Genomic DNA, 16,203 nt, shown 5'->3' with positions numbered 1-16,203 from the left:
GAAACATGGCTCACTCGAGATATGTTGTCAGAGTCGGTGCAGTCACTTGGGTTCTTCACGCATTGCGTCGACAGAAACAAACATCTCTCTGGTAAGAAGAGCGGGGGTGTATGCCTTATGATTAACAACTCATGGTGCAATCATAACATATAGGAACTCAAGTCAATTTGTTCACCTGACCTAGAATTCCTTACAATCAAATGCCGAACCGCATTATCCCCCAAGAGAATTCTCTTCGATTATAGTCACCCACCCCAAGCAGATACCTCATCGGCCCTGAAAGAACTTCACTGGACTCTATGTAAACTGGAAGCCATATATCCTGAGGCTGCATTTATTGTATCTTGGGATTTTAACAAAGCTAATCTGAAAACAAGGCTACCTAAAATTTACCAGCATATCGAATGCGCTACAAGATCTGGTAGTGTTCTCGACCATTGCTACTCTACTCTACTCTACTCTAACTCTACTCTAACTTCTATTTCATGGAAACTAGCTAATCCATTGGTTTAATTTAATTACAATGACAATACTAGCTACACAGTGGACACTTATTTTGGAGGAAGTAATTAGCTATCCACCATCCCATAGCCTACATTCCATATTAAGTGTGACTGGCTCATCCGTGGATGAATTCTTATTTGGTAATATGGCGGTCCGCAAACAAATGTTACAGGTGCATGCCGCCACCTACTGTATTGGCTGTGTGTTAGTTTACTATTCTGTAGTATGGGGGGAAAAAATGCCCTACCAACTAACACTACACCCATTAAAAACTCATCACTATTCCACTACTTTGGTCCTATCAGATCCTACACCAGGCTAGCAGCCTGAGAGGACAGGACACTATCGTTCAAAACACCTTGTAACTCTTCTGCAGTAAAATCTCATACACCTAAGTACTTCTCTGCAGCTGCCACCACAACATCTATCCTCTGTGATTTACGTTTCATTCCTGCAGTACAGTTGACAACCGTGGCCACGAATGATGCGTTTCTCTCACTGGACACCTCTGATCTCCAGCACCATGGGTGCCCCTACAGTTTACAAACAACTTTTTACACAGATGCTACATATTCCTTGGTCTCATGTCCTCCTGCACACTTCTCACATCTAGGAATCTGCCTCCTACACACTACTGCCACATGACCATAAGCTTGACACCTAAAACACCGTAATGGGTTCAGGACAAAAGATGTCACGGGATAACTGACATATCCTAACTTGACTTTATCTGGTAAAAACGCTACATCAAAACTCAGTAGTACAGACAGCCGGGAAGAACTATTAGATATAAATGCTACGTCAACTTACCAACATTACGACCAGTAATACAACTTTCCCGAAGCGGATCCTTTGTTCGGACCACCCTGGACATGGGATCTAATCCCAGAGGCCGACCCAAAACATCGTCACCGCAGGAGAGGCAGACAGAGCGGACTACTGGTCAGACTTAGAAGGAGAGCACACCATCCACCGCTTCTGAGCATATTACTCGCCAATGTCCAATCTCTAGACAAGGTGGACGAAATTAGGGCATGAGTTGCCTTCCAGAGAGACATCAGAGATTGTAACATTCTCTGTTTCACGGAAACATGGCTCACTCGAGATATGTTGTCAGAGTCGGTGCAGTCACTTGGGTTCTTCACGCATTGCGTCGACAGAAACAAACATCTCTCTGGTAAGAAGAGCGGGGGTGTATGCCTTATGATTAACAACTCATGGTGCAATCATAACATATAGGAACTCAAGTCCTTTTGTTCACCTGACCTAGAATTCCTTACAATCAAATGCCGAACCGCATTATCCCCCAAGAGAATTCTCTTCGATTATAGTCACCCACCCCAAGCAGATACCTCATCGGCCCTGAAAGAACTTCACTGGACTCTATGTAAACTGGAAGCCATATATCCTGAGGCTGCATTTATTGTATCTTGGGATTTTAACAAAGCTAATCTGAAAACAAGGCTACCTAAAATTTACCAGCATATCGAATGCGCTACAAGATCTGGTAGTGTTCTCGACCATTGCTACTCTACTCTACTCTACTCTAACTCTACTCTAACTTCTATTTCATGGAAACTAGCTAATCCATTGGTTTAATTTAATTACAATGACAATACTAGCTACACAGTGGACACTTATTTTGGAGGAAGTAATTAGCTATCCACCATCCCATAGCCTACATTCCATATTAAGTGTGACTGGCTCATCCGTGGATGAATTCTTATTTGGTAATATGGCGGTCCGCAAACAAATGTTACAGGTGCATGCCGCCACCTACTGTATTGGCTGTGTGTTAGTTTACTATTCTGTAGTATGGGGGGAAAAAATGCCCTACCAACTAACACTACACCCATTAAAAACTCATCACTATTCCACTACTTTGGTCCTATCAGATCCTACACCAGGCTAGCAGCCTGAGAGGACAGGACACTATCGTTCAAAACACCTTGTAACTCTTCTGCAGTAAAATCTCATACACCTAAGTACTTCTCTGCAGCTGCCACCACAACATCTATCCTCTGTGATTTACGTTTCATTCCTGCAGTACAGTTGACAACCGTGGCCACGAATGATGCGTTTCTCTCACTGGACACCTCTGATCTCCAGCACCATGGGTGCCCCTACAGTTTACAAACAACTTTTTACACAGATGCTACATATTCCTTGGTCTCATGTCCTCCTGCACACTTCTCACATCTAGGAATCTGCCTCCTACACACTACTGCCACATGACCATAAGCTTGACACCTAAAACACCGTAATGGGTTCAGGACAAAAGATGTCACGGGATAACTGACATATCCTAACTTGACTTTATCTGGTAAAAACGCTACATCAAAACTCAGTAGTACAGACAGTGTCTTCTCTGTTTCACCACGCTCTCCACTGGGTCTGCGTTGCACCAAACGACGGGTATCACACAACTACAGTTGGCCATCCTCAACACGTAACACCACTCCAGTTCACTCCTTTCAAAGGCACCCTTCTCCGGAGAGTAAAGCAAGTCACAGTTCTTGTCCCTAATCGGTAGGTTTGTTGCTACCGGGTTGGCACACCTCACGCAGCAGGTACCACTTTTGTTCTAGCAAGAGAAGGAACAGCCTCCCACTGTGATAAGTACCTATTGGCAGTCTATTGGCTGTGAGATTCTCAGTGTGTTTCATGCTTTAACACGTGTGAAGTTTTGACAGTCTGTTCATTTAAAGTAACTTTTCAGTGAAAATCACACTTTAAAAAGATAATTTTCTGTTAACTCATACCCATATAGTGTTGTTGACTCGTGCTATACTTGTACTTGTGGCCAAAGCATACATTTGAGAAAAAAAACTCTACCTCAAACTTGTATCTCAAACAGACAGTTAAAAGAAGTATTGCTATTTCCTCATAGACTATGATGTAATACTCCAGAGGAGGATGATCTGGCCAATCAACAGTCTGGCCAGCTCTTCTTCCTCTAATCAGCAGTCTAGAGGAAGAAGAGCTGGCCAATCAGCAGTCTAGAGGAAGAAGAGCTGGCCAATCAGCAGTCTAGAGGAAGAAGAGCTGGCCAAACAGCAGTCTAGAGGAAGAAGAGCTGGCCAAACAGCAGTCTAGAGGAAGAAGAGCTGGCCAAACATCAGTCTAGAGGAAGAAGAGCTGGCCAATCAGCAGTCTAGAGGAAGAAGAGCTGGCCAAACAGCAGTCTAGAGGAAGAAGAGCTGGCCAAACAGCAGTCTAGAGGAAGAAGAACTGGCCAAACAGCAGTCTAGAGGAAGAAGAGCTGGCCAATCAGCAGTCTAGAGGAAGAAAGAGCTGGCCAAACAGCAGTCTACTACCCGCATTCATATTTTTAATGACCGGTATACGCACACGCCATTCCAACACAGACAAGCTGCTTTTTAACATTCTTAATTACACTTTTTTGGAAAGAAAACAATTTCACTCATATTGTAAGTCATATTTAACAGAAATCTGGAAACACTTTAATTAGTGACGATTACTTGTGTGTTGCTGCCCTCGTGTGGTCTTTCTAGGGTTTCTATCTTCACATTATTACCGTAATGCTTCAGAATATAATTTAACTGACACAGCCACACAGACGTACTTTAAAAATGCAGTCTTGTCACAACTAATGAAATACTATAATTAATGTAGGGCATCAGTAAAGCCCGAAACAAAGAGAGGGGTGTCACGTCAGATGAGGTTCCATCGACGTATCAGTTCAAGGCTTCAACAACAACCTGGACTTACATTGTAAACAAAATGATGGTACACTCAAATTAGACTGAACAAAAATATAAACGCAACATGCAACAATTTCAAAGATTTTTCAGTCAAGTGAAATAAATGCATGAGGCTCTAATCTATGGATTTTTTACGACTAGGAATATAGATCTTAAATTTTAAAAAGTTGGGACGTGGATCATAAAACCAGTTAGTGTCTGATGTGACCACCATTTGACTCATGCAGCGTGACACATTCCCTTTGCATAGAGTTCATCAGGCTGTTGATTGTGGCCTGTGGAATGTTGTCCCACTCCTCTTCAATGGCTGTGCGAAGGTATTGGATATTGGTGGGAACTGGAACACGCTGCCGTACACGTTGATCCAGAGCATCCCAAACATGCTCAATGGGTGACATGTCTGGTGAGTATGCAGGGCATGGAAGAGCTGGGACTGTTTCAGCTTGCAGGAATTGTGTACACAGATCCTTGTGACATAGGGCCTTGCATTATCATGCTGAAACATCAGGTGATGGTGGCGGATGAATGGCACGACAATGGGCCTCAGGATCTCGTCATGGTATCTCTGTGCATTCAAATTGCCATCAATAAAATGCAATTCTGTTCATTGTCCGTAGTTTATGCCTGCTCATACCGTAACCCCACCGCCACCATGGGGCACTCTGTTCACAATGTGAACATCAGCAAACCCCTCGCTCACACAACGCCATACGGTTGTAAAACAGGTTGGATGTACTGCCAAATTCTCAAAAATGACGTTGTAGGTGGCTTATGGTACAGAAATTAACATTGCATTCTCTGGCAACAGCTTTGATGGACATTCCTGCAGTCAGCATGCCAATTGCATGTTCCCTCAAAACTTGAGACATCTGTGGCATTGTGTTGTGTGACAAAACTGCACATTTTAGAGTGGCCTTTTATTGTCCCCAGCACAAGGCGCATCTGTATAATGATCATGCTGTTTAATCAGCTTCCTCGTATGCCACACCTGTCAGGTGGATGGATTATATTGGCAAAGATAATGCTCACAAACAGGAATGTAAACAAATGTGTCCACAAAAATTGAGAGAAAAAAGCTTTTTGTGCATATGGACCATTTCGGGATATTTCATTTCAGCTCATGAAACATGGGACACTTTACATGTTGCGTTTATATTTTTGTTCAGTGTAGTACGATATGTTACGTTTAGCACGGTATGTATTAATTTGTGGATGTCCATCATCCATTTCGTATGATATGTTACTGGTTAATGATACGAATTTGCAATACGTATAATATGTTATGAATTCCAATTTGTAGTGGCTAAAGTCAGCTACGTGATGAAAGTTTGCTAGACTAGGGCTTAAGGTTAGGGTTAGGTTGAAGGGATACGGGAAGGGTTAGCTAACATGCTAAGTATTTGCAAACACCTGAGGTTGGTGGCATCTTAATTGGGGAGGACGGGCTCGTGGTAATTGCCGGAGTTTAATACGTGGAATGGTATCAAATACATCAAACACATGGTTTGATGCCATTGCATTATTATGAGCCGTCCTCCCATCAGCAGCCTCCACTGGTTGAAAAGTACACAACCAGTCAAAAGTTTGGAAACACCTACTCATTCAAGGGTTTTTCTTTAATTTGACTATTTTCTACATTGTAGAGTAATAGTGAAGACATCAACATTATGAAAATACACATACATTGGGGCAAAAAAGTATTTAGTCAGCCACCAATTGTGCAAGTTCTCCCACTTAAAAAGATGAGAGAGGCCTGTAATTTTCATCATATGTACACTTCAACTATGACAGACATGGGATGGCATATAGCTGCAGAATGTTGTGGAAGCCACACTGGTTAAGTGTTCCTTGAATTCTAAATAAATCAGTGTCAGTAGCAAAGCACCCCCACACCTTCTCCATGCTTCATGGAGGGAACCACACATGCAGAGATGATCCATTCACCTACTTTGCATCTCACAAAGACACTGCGGTTTGAACCAAAAATCTCAAATTTGGACTCATCAGGCCAAAGGACAGATTTCCACCGGTCATCTAATGTCCATTACTCATGTTTCTTGGCCCAAGCAAGTCTCTTCTTATTACTGGTGTCCTTTAATAGTGGTTTCTTTGCAGCAATTTGACCATGAAGGCCTGATTCGCACAGTCTCCTTTATACAGTTGATGTAGAGATGTGTATGTTACCTGAACTCTGTGAAGCATTTTTTGGGCTGCAATTTCTGAGGCTGGTAACTCTGATGAACTTATCCTCTGCATCAAAGGTAACTCTGGGTCTTCCTCTCATGTGGTGGTCCTCATGAGAGCCATTGTCATCATAGCGCTTGATGGTTTTTATGTTCAAATATTCTTTATTGAACACCCACAAGAATGGTGTATAGGTATAAAAGATGTGTGCAATTCCTATCTAAACATAAAAGAACAGACAGAAACAGAAAGACCCAGAGATCTAGGTACAAAGTAAATAATACAAAATGACATACAGAACAAGGACAGGCAGAAAGAAAGAAGGTAGATTCAAATATTACAATTGAGAGCGCGTTAGAAAGGCTGACAGATTTTATGAAATGTTGATAATTTATTGTTCAGAATATACAGTTGAAGTCGGAAGTTTACATACACTTAGGTTGGAGTCATTAAAACTAGTTTTTCAATCACTTCACAAATTTCTTGTTAACAAACTATAGTTTTGGCAAGTCAGTTTGGCAATGACACAAGTAATTTTTCCAACAATTATTTACAGACAGATGATTTCACTTAAAATTCACTGTATCACAATTCCAGTGGGTCAGAAGTTTACATACACTAAGTTGACTGTGCCTTTAAACAGCTTAGAAAATTCCAGAAAATAATGTCATGCCTTTAGAAGCTTCTGATAGGCTAATTGACATAATTTGAGTCAATTGTAGGTGTACCTGTGGATGTATTTCAAGGTGTTCCTTCAAACTCAGTGCCTCTTTGCTTGATGTCATGGGAAAATCAAAAGTAGTAAGCCAAGACCTCAGAAAACAATTGTAGACCTCCACAAGTCTGGCTCATCCTTGGAAGCAATTTCCAAACGCCTGAAAGTACCACGTTCATCATAACATAACCTGAAAGGCCTCTCAGCAAGGAAGAAGCCACTGCTCCAAAACCGCCATAAAAAAGCCAGACTACGGTTTGCAACTGCACATGGGGACTAAGATCATACTTTTTGGAGAAATGTTCTCTGGTCTGATGAAACATAAATATAAAACTATTTGGCCGTAATGACCATCGTTATGTTTGGAGGAAAAAGGGGGATGCTTGCAAGCCGAAGAACACCATCCCAACCATGAAGCACGGGGGTTGTGGGGGTGCTTTACTGCAGGAGGGACTGGTGAACTTCACAAAATAAATGGCATCATGAGGAAGTAAAATTATGTGGATATATTGAAGCAACATCTCAGGACAACAATCAGGAAGTTAAAGCATGGTCGCAAAATGGACAATGACCCCAAGCATACTTCAAAAGTGGTGGCAAAATGGCTTTAGGACAACAAAGTCAAGGTATTGGAACGGCCATCACAAAGCCCTGACCTTAATCCTCCATTGGTCGGCTCAGCGTTTTACATATTCGGTAGCGAGAATAAAGCTTCACGCGGCAGCCCAGTTTAATAAGGTTTCACCCGTTCTGGCATAGTATGGATTCGAGTCCATGAGCAGACTAACACACAATGACAAGGCGCTCTAACTCATACGGGGGGATTGGTGTATATTCCCGGATAAACTTCTCGGAGTCCAAAACCGAGGAGAGACAAATCTTCTCACCGGAAAGAGGGGTAATTCTGAGTCTGGCAGGGAAGAGCAAGGCTGGGCGAAGATGGAGTTCGTAGAGTTTGTTCATGACATCTCTGTAGCCGGCGCAATGCTTTGCCACATCGGGCGCTATATCACACAGAATGGATGTCCTTTATGTAACAGGTTACCCCTCATTCGAGCCACACGGAGGATAAGATCCTTGGTCTTGAAACTGTGACAACAGGTGATTACTGGGCGAGGACGTTGGCCCGGTCCAGGTACTGGGACAAGAGCGTGATGTGCACAGTCCAACTGCAGATCCGAAGCCAAAACATCCGATCCCATTGTATCCCTCAATAGCTTGGCGAAGAAGTCGGTGGGGCGAGAGCTAGCCTCCACCCCCTCTGCCGTCGACCACTTTCACAGAAAGCCTCTGTACACTATCCTGCAAGGATGTTTATAGCTTCTCTAACTCGTCGATCCTACCAGCGTTGAATTCAGTAGCCTTCTCAAGGTCCACAATACTCTGGCCCTGCGAATCAGCGGCGTAGCCACGGCCTACCCAGTTTGATCTCAGGCCTACTCCCAAAAAGTTATTATTATTATTATTCAAAATACACTGCTCAAAAAATAAAGGGAACACAATGTAACTCCAAGTCAATCACACTTCTGTGAAATCAAACTGTCCACTTAGGAAGCAACACTGATTGACAATCAATTTCACATGCTGTTGTGCAAATGGAATAGACAACAGGTGGAAATTATAGGCAATTAGCAAGACACCCCCAATAAAGGAGTGGTTCTGCAGGTGGTGACCACAGAGCACTTCTCAGTTCCTATGCTTCCTGGCTGATGTTTTGGTCACTTTTGAATGCTGGCGGTGCTTTCACTCTAGTGGTAGCATGAGACGTAGTGCAGGTAGTGCAGCTCATCCAGGATGGCACATCAATGCAAGCTGTGGCAAGGTTTGCTGTGACTGTCAGCGTAGTGTCCAGATCATGGAGGCGCTACCAGGAGACAGGTACATCAAATCAAATCAAATTTATTGATATAGCCCTTCGTACATCAGCTGATATCTCAAAGTGCTGTACAGAAACCCAGCCTAAAACCCCAAACAGCAAGCAATGCAGGTGTAGAAGCACGGTGGCTAGGAAAAACTCCCTAGAAAGGCCAATACCTAGGAAGAAACCTAGAGAGGAACCAGGCTATGTGGGGTGGCCAGTCCTCTTCTGGCTGTGCCGGGTGGAGATTATAACAGAACATGGCCAAGATGTTCAAATGTTCATAAATGACCAGCATGGTCGAATAATAATAAGGCAGAACAGTTGAAACTGGAGCAGCAGCAACATGTGGAGGAGGCCGTTGAAGGGCAACAACCCAGCAGCAGGACTGCTACCTCCGCCTTTGTGCAAGGAGGAGCAGGAGGAGCACTGCCAGAGCCCTGCAAAATTACCTCCAGCAGGCCACAAATGTGCATGTGTCTGCTCAAACGGTCAGAAACAGACTCCATGAGGGTGGTATGAGGGCCCGACGTCCACAGGTGGGGCTTGTGCTTACAGCCCAACACTGTGCAGGACGTTTGGCATTTGCCAGAGAACACCAAGATTGGCAAATTCGCCACTGGCGCCCTGTGCTCTTCACAGATGAAAGCAGGTTCACACTGAGCACATGTGACAGATGTGACAGAGTCTGGAGACATCGTGGAGAACGTTCTGCTGCCTGCAACATCCTCCAGCATGACCGGTTTGGCGGTGGGTCAGTCATGGTGTGGGGTGGCATTTCTTTGGGGGGCCGCACAGCCCTCCATGTGCTCGCCAGAGGTAGCCTGACTGCCATTAGGTACCGAGATGAGATTCTCAGACCCCTTGTGAGACCATATGCTGGTGCGGTTGGCCCTGGGTTCCTCCTAATGCAAGACAATGCTAGACCTCATGTGGCTGGAGTGTGTCAGCAGTTCCTGCAAGAGGAAGGCATTGTGGCTATGGACTGGCCCGCCTGTTCCCCAGACCTGAATCCAATTGAGCACATCTGGGACATCATGTCTCGCTCCATCCACCAAGCCACGTTGCACCACAGACTGTCCAGGAGTTGGCGGATGCTTTAGTCCAGGACTGGGAGGAGATCTGTTGTGCACTTGAGTGAGGACCCAAAAGCGTTTTAGCAAAAACAGAGTCCTTTAATGTAAAAACACAGGGAAGACATAGATCCTCTTCAGATGTAGAAAATGGCAAAAATAGACAACCCTCAGAGAGGGCGACAAATGAAACAGAAAGTCCTTCTGATATTTACAAAAGAGTCCCCTTCTTAGCAGCAGAGGAGAATAGCTGGGTTGCGGCGACAGACTGCTGGTCTCTCTGGGTAGGCGCGGGTCGTAGCGGACAGAGGTACCTGATCACACGTAGCATCAGAAGAACAGGCAGATTCCGACAGGATGGGACAAGGGTGAAGCAAACGAGACGATAGTTTGGTTCTGGCATGAGAAACTCAAACGAGAATCTGACAAAGAAAGAAGCAGGAACAGAGAGAGAAATAGAGACCTAATCAGAGGGAAAAAGGGAACAGGTGGGAAAAGGGTGAACGAGGTAGTTAGAGAAGATGAGGAACAGCTGGGGGAAGGAGAGGAAGAGAAGGTAACCTAATACGACCAGCAGAGGGAAACGGAGTGAAGAGAAAGAACAGGAACAAGACATAATATGACAATACATGACAAGATCCCTCAGGAGACCTTCCGCCACCTCATCAGGAACATGCCCAGGCGTTGTAGGGAGGTCATACAGGCACGTGGAGGCCACACACACTACTGAGCCTCATTTTGACTTGTTTGAAAGACATTACATCAAAGTTGGATCAGCCTGTAGTGTGGTTTTCCACTTTAATTTTGAGTGTGATTCCAAATCCATACTTCCATGGGTTGATCAATTGGATTTCCATTGATAATTTTTGTGTGATTTTGTTGTCAGCACATTCAACTATGTAAAGAAAAAAGTATTTAATAAGAATATTTCATTCATTCAGATCTAGGATGTGTTATTTTAGTGTTCCCTTTATTTTTTTGAGCAGTGTACATTTTTATTTGTATTTATTTTATTACATGTTTAAAATAAATGTTTGTGAGATTTATTTTCTATGGGAAATTTTAATATAATATAACAAAGAAATAGTCTGCAACAAACAAGTTGGCTTCCGACTATTGGCTACATTTAAAAAAAAAGAATCATACTGTGGTTTACCTGAACAATGTAATGTGGATAAACTTTGTAGCGCATAAGCTAGCAAGCTTTACCACGCTATCTTACTCGAATTGCCTCACCAGCTAATGTAATTTAGTAGTTCTAGCAATGGTTAACCAAATGACGATCGCTAGGTTTAAAAAAAAATAAAGACGTCTGGAGGAAAAAGTGTGTGCCAGAAAATAATTTGGATCAATCTACCGATAGCTTCCAGAATGAGGCATTAACAGATGGATAGAAACAACCGCAACCGCAATCGCTATCACAACCGCGAATGCCACGTTGAGCCAGGCATGTTGCCTACCCCACCATCTCCTCTCGTTCTTGATGCTGCGGGCGGGGGTGAACCTGCAATAGGTCCACCGACAGATTTGTCTGCAGTTGATGAACCAGCCTGTCAACCAAAGTTGGCAACGTTCCCTTCAAGTATGATAAGTGGCATATCACGCTGCTTCGCTTCAAGGTGGTATGACCAGTTCCTGTGGATTGAGTATAGTAAAGCAAAAGATGCAATTTATTGTAATTTTTGTAGGCACTTTCCTGGGGAACATGTCGAATTCAAATTTGTACGAATTCGTAGGAGATAGATTTAAAAACTGGTAAATCACAAGAAATCCTTGCTGCAAACACGAGAATAGCAAATTACATGCTAGTGCCCTTGCAAAATTTGAATCCTACAAGGCGACCCATGAGCCTAGAAGTTGTGGGACTGTGTTGAATCAAATACATGGTGATGTAAACATGGATTTTATAGAAAGAAACCATGCACATGTTAAAGCGGTCATAGATTTTGTCCTAATGTGTGCAAAGCAGGATATTCCACTCAGAGGACATAGAGAAACCGAACAAAGCTAACTTTTTAGAAATATTACATTCCATCTCAAAGTATGACTCAGAAATACAAAACAGGCTTAATGAGCTACCTCACAATGCCACGCTTATGAGCCCTGAAATGTGCAGTGTGCAGCATCATTGTTACTGTGCAGGATAAAAGATGAAGTTCATTCTGCACCTTCCACGTATTTTGCCATACTAGCAGATGAATATAAAGATCAGCAGATGAATATAAAGATCAATCGAAACGAGAACTTATTGCTGTGTGCATCCGATACATTCATGCTGCAATGATTAAAGAAAGAAGTGTTGGGTTTATGGAAACCACTGATTAGTCTGCACAAGGAAGTTCTCAGAAAATACATTAAGTGTTGCAACCCCTGGAGTTGGATCCCACTCTGTGTGTGGGTTTTTGTTTCGATGGCACTTCAGTCATGTCAGGGAACAGAAGAGGGGTACATGTCCTACTAAAGCAAACATTTAAGCAAGCAGCATATGTGCATTGCAACTCCCACCTTTTGAATTTGGTTCTGTGCACGACGGCAAGTGTCGGGACATGTCAGTACTTTTTTTTGACACAGTAAACCAGCTACACACATTTATGAGTGGATCCCACAGACATGCTGGATCCATAGAAGTACAGAAAGAGTTGCATCCCAATAGACCATGTATCGAGCTAGAAAGATCCACGGATGTACTTGGAATTCAAAATCAGGGTCTGTGAGTAAAAGTGCTGTTACTGCTAGATGTCATTTTAGAGGTTCTTGCAGATTTTTCAGAGGCTTGTGGACAAACCACATTAGAAGCAGGTGCCCTCTTACAAATCCAGAACAATCCGTTTTTATTCCTGTTAGTCACGTTTAGTAAATTCTTTGACACTAGTGATTTTGCTACGAAGGGATTACAAAGCTCTACATTATCTGTGACGGACTGTATTGGTTTAATTGAAATCCTCAAAAGCAGCTTTTCTACATTCAGAGATAACTCAGGGGGAGACTTTGATAAAGTTCTCAAGCTAACTGAAGAGATGGTGATTAAGCATAATACAGTATTAGTAATTGGGATGTGAGCTCATCACGGCAGCGAAAACTGCCCGTGAAATTGGCAGACAGTTTAGTCACAACTCCATTAGGGAAAACATCCAGCATCTAGAGTAACAGTGACCTGAGGCAATTTTGGAACAATATTCTAGACAGACAGATTACTGAGTTTAACTCAAGATTTCAAGAAGACACATACAGTGAGGGAAAAAAGTATTTGATCCTCTACTGATTTTGTATGTTTGCCCAGTGACAAAGAAATGATCAGTCTATAATTTTAATGGTAGGTTTATTTGAACAGTGAGAGACAGAATAACAACAAAAAAATCCAGAAAAACACATGTCAAAAATGTTATAAATTGAATTGCATTTTGATGAGGAAAATAAGTATTTGACCCCCCTGCAAAACATGACTTAGTTCTTGGTGGCAAAACCCTTGTTGGCAATCAGAGAGGTCAGACATTTCTTGTAGTTGGCCACCAGGTTTGCACACATCTCAGGAGGGATTTTGTCCCACTCCTCTTTGCAGATCTTCTCCAAGTTATTAATGTTTCGAGGCTGACGTTTGGCAACTCGAACCTTCAGCTCCCTCCTCATGTTTTCTATGTGATTAAGGTCTGGAGACTGGCTAGGCCACTCCAGGACCTTAATGTGCTTCTTCTTGAGCCATTCCTTTGTTGCCTTGGCCGTGTGTTTTGGGTCATTGTCATGCTTGAATACCCATCCACGACACATGTTCAATGCCCTAGCTGAGGGAATGAGGTTCTCACCCAAGATTTGACGATACATGGCCCCGTCCATCGTCCCTTTGATGCGGTGAAGTTGTCCCCTTAGCAGAAAAACACCCCCAAAGCATAATGTTTCCACCTCCATGTTTGACGGTGGGGATGGTGATCTTGGGGTCATAGGCAGCATTCCTCCTCCATTCCTCCTCCTCCAAACACGCCGAGTTGAGTTGATGCCAAAGAGCTCCATTTTGGTCTCATCTGACCACAACACTTTCACCCAGTTGTCCTCTGAATCATTCAGATGTTCATTGGCAAACTTCAGGCAGGCATGTATATGTGTTTTCTTGAGCAGGGGGACCTTGCGGGCGCTGCAGGATTTCAGTCCTTCACGGTGTAGTGTGTTACCAATTGTTTTCTTGGTGACTATGGTCCCAGCTGCCTTGAGATCATTGACAAGATCCTCCCGTGTAGTTCTGGGCTGATTCCTCACCGTTCTCATGATCATTGCAACTCCACGAGGTGAGATCTTGCATGGAGCCCCAGGCTGAGGGAGATTGACAGTTCTTTTGTGTTTCTTCCATTTGCGAATAATCACACCAAATGTTGTCACCTTCTCATCAAGCTGCTTGGTGATGGTCTTGCAGCCCATTCCAGCCTTGTGTAGGTCTACAATCTTTACCCTGACATCCTTGGAGAGCTCTTTGGTCTTGGCCATGGTGGAGAGTTTAGAATCTGATTGATTGCTTCTGTGGACAGGTGTCTTTTATACAGGTAACAAGCTGATATTAGGAGCACTCCCTGTAAGAGTGTGCTCCTAATCTCAGCTCGCTACCTGTATAAAAGACACCTGGGAGCCAGAAATCTTTCTGATTGAGAGGGGGTCAAATACTTATTTCCCTCATTAAAATGCAAATCAATTTATAAAATTTTTGACATGCGTTTTTCTGTATTTTTTTGTTGTTATTCTGTGTCACTGTTCAAATAAACCTACCATTAAAATGATAGACTGATCATTTCTTTGTCAGTGGGCAAACGTACAAAATCAGCAGGGGATCAAATACTTTTTTCCCTCACTGTATGGGATTATGCAATCGGCAGCCTCCTTTTCCAAAGAATCTCAAACCTGCGGCCTTAAAGTGCAGCTGAAGACCACATACGATCATCATTAATATCAATTGAGGATGCTGAATTCACTGTTTTTATTCAGCAGTTGAGTCGCAAAATGAACATGGGAAAGAATTACTTTTCCTCCATTATGAGTGTACTTGACAGCTGCCCTGATGATATTTTCCCTAATATAAACTCTGTTCAGGCTCATTGTCACCCTTCCAATGACATCATGCAGTGTGGAGAGACTTTTCTCAACAACAACTAGGATAAGAAATCATCTTCGCACATCAATGACAAGCGGCTGGCTGAACCACTTCAGTTTGCTGTCTTTTGAGTGGAAATTGACAGATACACTGGATTATGATGAAATCATCACCATATTCAACTCAAAGCCTCACCGTCTGTGCCTTGTGATGTAGGTCACGCCTCATGATATGTCTACTAAAGATAAGGTACTACTATTATAGTACTACTGCCCGCCATGGTATAAATGGTAACATCGAATATAGGCTTGTTTGCCCATCGAGATTAAAGTGCACCTGAAGATAAGTTTTATGTTGTTGGCAAGTTGGCAACTGGTCTAAAGTTACTGTCTTGTTTTAATATGCTGAGATGGGTAACTATTTGTATATGTAACGAGGTTGCTCCAAGTACTAAGCACTAGTATAAAACAATTGTATTGCTAAATAATATACGGTGCACATCGCAAAATAAATGTAATAAACAAGTAGAAAAAATGCCTATCCAAATTTTTCTAGGCCTATCCCCCCAAAACATTCTGGCTACGCCCCTGCTGCGGAGCCAATGCTCGAATAGTGCTCTCGATTTTGGTGTTTCGCAAAAAAGTTGCAGGAGCCTCTCTCACACATAGCCGTTCACTCCAACATGCAAGCTCCGCCCCCACTTGATGGTTTTTGCAACTGCACTTGAAGAAACTTTAAAAGTTCTTGAAATGTTCTGGATTGACTGACCTTTATGTCTTAATGCAATAATGTACTGTTGTTTCTCTTTGCTTATTTGTGATGTTCTTGACATAATATGGACTTGGTATTTTACCAAATAGGGCTATTTTCTGCATACCACCCCTACCTTGTCACAACACAACTGATTGGCTCAGTCCACAAATTAACTTTTAACAAGGCACACCTGTTAAATGCATTCCAGGTGAATACCTCATGAAGCTGGTTTAGAAAATGCCAAGAGTGTGCAATGCTGTCATCAAGGCAAAGGGTGGCTACTTTGAAGAATCTCAAACACTTTTTTGATTATTACATAA

The sequence above is a fragment of the Oncorhynchus kisutch genome, linkage group LG14, assembly GCF_002021735.2.
Source record: "Oncorhynchus kisutch isolate 150728-3 linkage group LG14, Okis_V2, whole genome shotgun sequence".
Taxonomy (NCBI): domain Eukaryota; kingdom Metazoa; phylum Chordata; class Actinopteri; order Salmoniformes; family Salmonidae; genus Oncorhynchus; species Oncorhynchus kisutch.
The sequence above is the reverse complement of the archived record's forward strand: the minus strand, read 5'-3'. Positions refer to the sequence as shown.